The 5,720-nt window shown below is 44.7% G+C and overlaps 1 long non-coding RNA gene across 1 annotated transcript in view; it reads right to left on the reverse strand.

Moving 5' to 3' along the window:
* The window catches only part of LOC111724789, a 12,189-nt gene extending 6,726 nt beyond the window's left edge, over positions 1-5,463 (reverse strand). Inside the window, exon 1 of the long non-coding RNA XR_002773013.1 lies at positions 5,174-5,463. This is a non-coding gene — a long non-coding RNA (uncharacterized LOC111724789). The remainder of the gene's footprint in view (positions 1-5,173) is intronic.
* Positions 5,464-5,720: the final 257 nt, after the last annotated feature.

Consider the following 5,720-nt stretch of genomic DNA (forward strand, 5'->3'; position numbering starts at 1 on the left):
TGTCTGCACACCCTCCCGTGTCTGCACACCCTCCCTTGTCTGCACACCCTCCCGTGTCTGCACACCCTCCTGTGTCTGCACACCCTCCCGTTCTGCACACCCTCCCATGTCTGCACACCCTCCCTTGTGCTCATTGCTGTTTTCCCTTTGCTTCCCTTCCTACCCCAAATCACCGCCTGGAAACCTTCTAACTATTGTTAACTCAATGGCCTCCATCTCCCTTGCTTTCCACAGAGCCCTCCCCAAGGCAGAAAAGTATTGCTCTTGTCTCCAACCCCACAGCACCTTCTGTACACATCACTGTGATGCTGGCCACGCAATGTTATATTCTCTTCTCATGGACATGTGCGACCCTTGAAAGTAGACTTTTTTCTGGTTCATCATTCTAGCCCTGATGCTTGGTACACAGTAGAAGCACAATCTATCTTTTTTCAATTGAATACATTTGAATTCACAGGAATCAGGATTTATCTTCTTACATGAATGACAAATCCCAGAGCTACTGGTTCCTTTAAAGTCCTGCCAATCTCCAACCCCAGGACAGGGGGCCCACAACAGCACAGGTGTGAGCTACACACAGACAATGAGCTCATCCTCCAAAGACAGGCGTCTCACACACACACACACACACAGTGCAATGCCATTTGTCCTTTCCTCTGCTAAATGAGTCAGGATCGGGAGTGAAAAATCAAGGGCAAGAAAATAGTCACCTCTCTCTCCGTCTATATCACATGCACATGTGTACACACACACACACACACACACAGAGAGAGAGACAGAGAGAGATATGCAGACACAACCCTATTGTTTTTTGAGGATAGACTGCTGTTTTATGTGGCTGTGGCTCCCTTCCTCCTCTGCCACTCGTGGAGGTGACCTGGGCCATCTCTCTCTCTCTTTGAGCACTCTTCCTTCCACATCACAGCTTGGCCATGGCTACTGCTGCACATGTGTCTCCCTCGGGGGGTAGGGGCAGGGAGGAGAGGAACACTGGCTGGGGCAAGGAGAATGCACATATCCCATAATGCCTGCCCACACGTCATCTTTCATCCCTGCAATAGCATCACCATCCCTGCTGAGTCCTGAGGACACACGGTGAGAAAGCATGGGACAGTCTTAGGAAACTTTAAGAGAGATGACTTCCGCAGACTTGCGGAGCTGCTTCTGGAATGTGGATGTAGGTGTGGGAGGAGGGGAAAGAGGCAGGAAGAGCAGGCACTAGGGACTGAATGTTTGTGTCCCCCCAAAACACATCTGTTGACATCCTAACCCCCTAGGATATGGCGTCAGGATGTGGGGCCTTTGGAAAGTGATCAGGTTATGAGCGTGGTGCCTCACAAACGGGATTGGTGCCCTTACGAAAGAGAGAACTGCCTCTCCCCTTCCATCATATAAGGACACAAGGCAAGGGCATCCAGAGAGCAGGTTCTCTCCAGACACTGCGTCTTCCTGCTCCTTGATCATGGACTTCTCAGCCTCCAGAACGGCAGGAAATAGATTTTGGTTGTTTGTAAGCCATTCGGGTTAAAGACTTTTGTTATAGCAGCCTGAGCATGCTAAGATATCTGCTGCCAATTGGCCGAAAGAGTTATAACTGGCTCACTCCTTGAGAAAGAGATTTAGAGGACAATTACAATTAAATGTATGCCTTTGAAGAGCTATGACAGTAATTTTATACAATACATACCTAGAACCAAGATGATAGTGATTCATTCAATAAATACTTCAATAAACACATACAATACTGTTCATTAAACACATACAGCACTGTTCTAGGCCTGGGGATAAAGTAAGGGCTTGTAGGGATGGCCCCAACTTGATGCAGTGTAGAGGTCAATTAAATACCAGTTCAACATCCAAATATGTATTTAATTTTCTACTGTTGTTTCTCATAAAAACACCAAAGAGAGAGTGTCCATTCATTATATAGAAGTCACTATTTAAATCTTCTTCCCACCTCCCCCATTTGCCACTTAAACACACAGTAACTGCCCCCAAATGCCACACACACACAAACACTCAACTCTCTATAGCCTGGGCCCCTCTTTTCATGCAAAGCAAAAGCAGCAATGTTAAGGAAAATAAATAAATAAGTCATTCCCTAACATGGGCTCTCAAGTCAGAAAGGGAGTCATTAGAACCCGGGGCCCCAAATAGAGAGCCCCCACCAGCTACCATGCTTTTCAGAAAAAAAAAGGGAGGGGCAAAAATAAATCCTCAAGAGGCCACCGACTTCATCCTACATCATGGCAGCCAGCAGCCTCTCGGGAGAAAGCTAACTCCAGATGGTGTTTATCAAGGAAGATGGTGAGAAGGAACAGCAGTGTTTATTGTGAGAATGTAAAGGATCCTTTGTCATTGTTTATTGACCATTCCTGACACATCAAATGACCAGCTTGTACTTCATCATTTTGTCAGATGGATATTAATGCAGGGGAAAAAAAAAAAACTATTCATCAGGCGTTGAAGAATTGCCTTCTGCCTGAGGCATTCCATGAAGACTTAAAGTTAGTAATAAATTTTCCCAGACATTTTCATCCCTCAGGAACCAGTGTGCTGGACAGCCTACTGCATTCACCACTTGATCCAGGGCTTGCAGGAAATGGGGAGGAATAAGTTAATTTTTTTTTTTAGAGACAGAGTCTCACTTTGTTGCTCTTGGTAGAGTGTCATGACATCGCAGCTCACAGCAGCCTCCAACTCCTGGGCTTAGGTGATTCTCTTGTCTCAGCCTTCCAAGTAGCTGGGACCACAGGCGCCTGCGACAATGCCTGGCTATTTTTTGTTGTTGTTTGGCTGGGGCCAGGTTTGAACCCGCCACCCTCATTATAGGGGGCCAGCGCCCTACTCACTGAGCCACAGGTGCTGCCCAGAATAAGCTAAATTTTAAACAAGCAGAATTTTACTTTCCTTGTGAAAGTAAAAGCTGGGCTCTTTAATTTGTGACAGGTTATTCTAATATCACTATAACAAAAACTAGCAAGGTAAGTCACAGCTATTGTAACTTGTCTAAAATTATATTTTGTTTCCAGTACTTGACTTTGATTCTTTCAAGGGTTTGGGACATAGTGATGCCTGTAGACAATGTAAGTATGGCATATACAGATAATTATATTTTATCCATTATAATTCAAACTCACTTTAGAAATTAAAAAAAAATCTTTTTAAAACATTAGTATTAAAATAAGGTTAGAGGGTACTTTCCCTTTGCTCTTATTATTTTAAAACAGAATTTTAATAGTAGTTTAAACAACTGAGGCATTAAAAAAAAAACTCACCTAGAATTTTTTTTTTTTTTTTGAGATAGTCTCAAGCTGTCAGCTTGGGTAGAGTGCTGTGGCATCATAGCTCACAGCAAGCTCCAACTCTTGGGCTCAAGTGGCCCTCTTGCCTCAGTTTTTCTTTTTTGGTAGAGATGGGGTCTTGCTTATGCTCAGGCTGGTCTAAACTCATGAGCTCAAGTAATCCACCCACCTTAGCCTCCCAGAGTGCTAGGATTACAGGCATGAGCCACCATGCCTGGCCAAAAATCACCTAGAATTATACCAACCTAGCAAATAAGTTTTTGTTCTTCCACCCTCCCCCAGTCACATATGATTTTCCACATCTGCAATCCTATCCCATATACTTTCAACCCTACTAAATAAAAATATAATTTGTGTCTTTACACATTTTTAGTAAGGGCTTGTTTCTTCTTCATATGGAAACATTTAGTAGTTGGGTATTTATGCACTTGACAGCATTTCTCAATATTAATTGACTAATAAATATTTGCTTATGCTTTTAACTTTCTCAAAATGCTTTCCCATCCATTACATCAATTCACTCTTACAGCAACTCAATAGGGTGTTATCATGCTATAAATGCAAGAAATAAGAACATATGATTAACTGTGGACACAGGTATCAGCACAGTTTTTCTCTGAAGGACAAGATAGTGAACTCTGCCAGCCATAAGGTCCCTCTGTTACTACCACTCAACTCTGCCATAGACAGTATGCCAATGAACATGTCAGTGTTCCAATAAAACTTTATTTAGAGACCCTGAGATTTGAAATCCTATCATTTTCATGTATCCCAAAACATTCTGCTTTTGATTTTTTTCAACCATTGAAAAGCGTTTTTAAAAGTGCAAAATCCACCACTCTTACCTTATGGACGATACATAAACAGGCAGTGGGCCAGACTGGCCTGCCTGGGGGTCATAGTTTGCCATCTCCTGGCCTCTTGAATTAGGATGGACTATAAAAGAGCCCTGATTCAATTACTTCAGCTTTCATAGGCAAAAAATCTGATGCCTCTGGAAGGTAGCTGGTTTGCGGTATCTGGGTAAGACTAGAACCCAGATGTTCTGACTCTTAGTTAAGTGCACTTTCCACCAAAAGGCACACTGCTTAAAATGAAAGCAAATAAGAGGCCAATTAAAGAGATAACTGTAAAAACCGCTCAGCATTACGCCCGAAGACAAGAACACCCCGTGCTGGCTGCTCAGCCTGTTGCTACTTCTGCAGACAGCTTTGGCACGCTTTCAGAGGGCTTGAGAAATGATAACTGGTTTGGCAGAAATAGTTCCAAGAAACAGCACCGTGACTTTTGCTCTGCTACTTCCCTGCACTACTACCATTTAACTCTTCCTCTGCCCGAGTTGTGAAATCCACAAAAGAAGGAATCGATATTTGCCATTTTTAAGCGTATGATACTTTCACTTTTTATACTAGTTTGACAAGTCCAAAAATAGAATGCAACCATCACGCAAGGTGGATTTTTTTTTTCCAGGTGAAAGCTAGCAGGGAATGGTTGCATAACAGCCACAACAAAGCAGTTTAACTCTCTCTGCTCCCCCGTGTTTCCCTTGCCTCTTCCTCATTTGCTTTCTACTGCTTCAAATAGGGACAAAAGCTCACCAGCTAGTGGTGGCAGGACAGCTGACGCAGAAGCAGCAGTTGAGGAAAAGGGAACTCCGAGAACCCACCCCTTCCCTGAGTCAGACGTTCTGAGAGCTGGAGTGGAGACTATAGCTCTGTGTGTGCTGGAGCAGGGGAGCAGTGGGCGTCTACGTGTCAGTATGCCCACGTGCACATAGGGAAAACGGAGACAGGGTTAAACTTTTCAGGAAGGGCAACAGAATGAGCAGGCAGAGCTAAGCATAATGGGTAGAAAGCCCTGAGTCTCACCTTGCCATGTGGGCAGAGAAAAGAACATTCTGCATGTTCTCGTCTCTGAACTGTTTCCTCCGTCAGCCTCCTCCTCCATTCCATCTCGGGGTGATCTCTGTCTCTCTGGCCTGCTGTCCTGAGTCATCAGTCTAGGCAAAAGGCCCTGGAAGCCAAGTAACCTCCTGAGCCCTCTCCTCTGTGCACCGTGCTCTGGGTCCCACCTCCATTGCTGATTCCACCTGCGTGGTAGTCTGCTGTGGGCCAACATGTGAGTGCCTGCTGGCCCCTCTCCTGGTCTGGGACTGACTAGGGACCCTGTTCACTTGACCCATTACTGGGTGTCAACCCCTTGCAGAATGCCTGGCACACCCCAACAGAAACTGTTAAATAGTTTCATTCTAGCAAATGAGCCTAGTTCCAAAAAAGGAAAGCTAGAAAATAGAAACCCACACTTCAAAGTCTTCGAATGAAGACTTTGTGCTGCTCACATAAGGGCCTGCTGCCCTGGCGGGAAGCTGCACTGAGCAAGCTGGGGTCCACTTTCATCTCTAGTGGGGCGGAAACA

This window comes from Otolemur garnettii, unplaced genomic scaffold (assembly GCF_000181295.1).
Source record: "Otolemur garnettii isolate 467f Iridium unplaced genomic scaffold, OtoGar3 scaffold00026, whole genome shotgun sequence".
Lineage (NCBI taxonomy): Eukaryota > Metazoa > Chordata > Mammalia > Primates > Galagidae > Otolemur > Otolemur garnettii.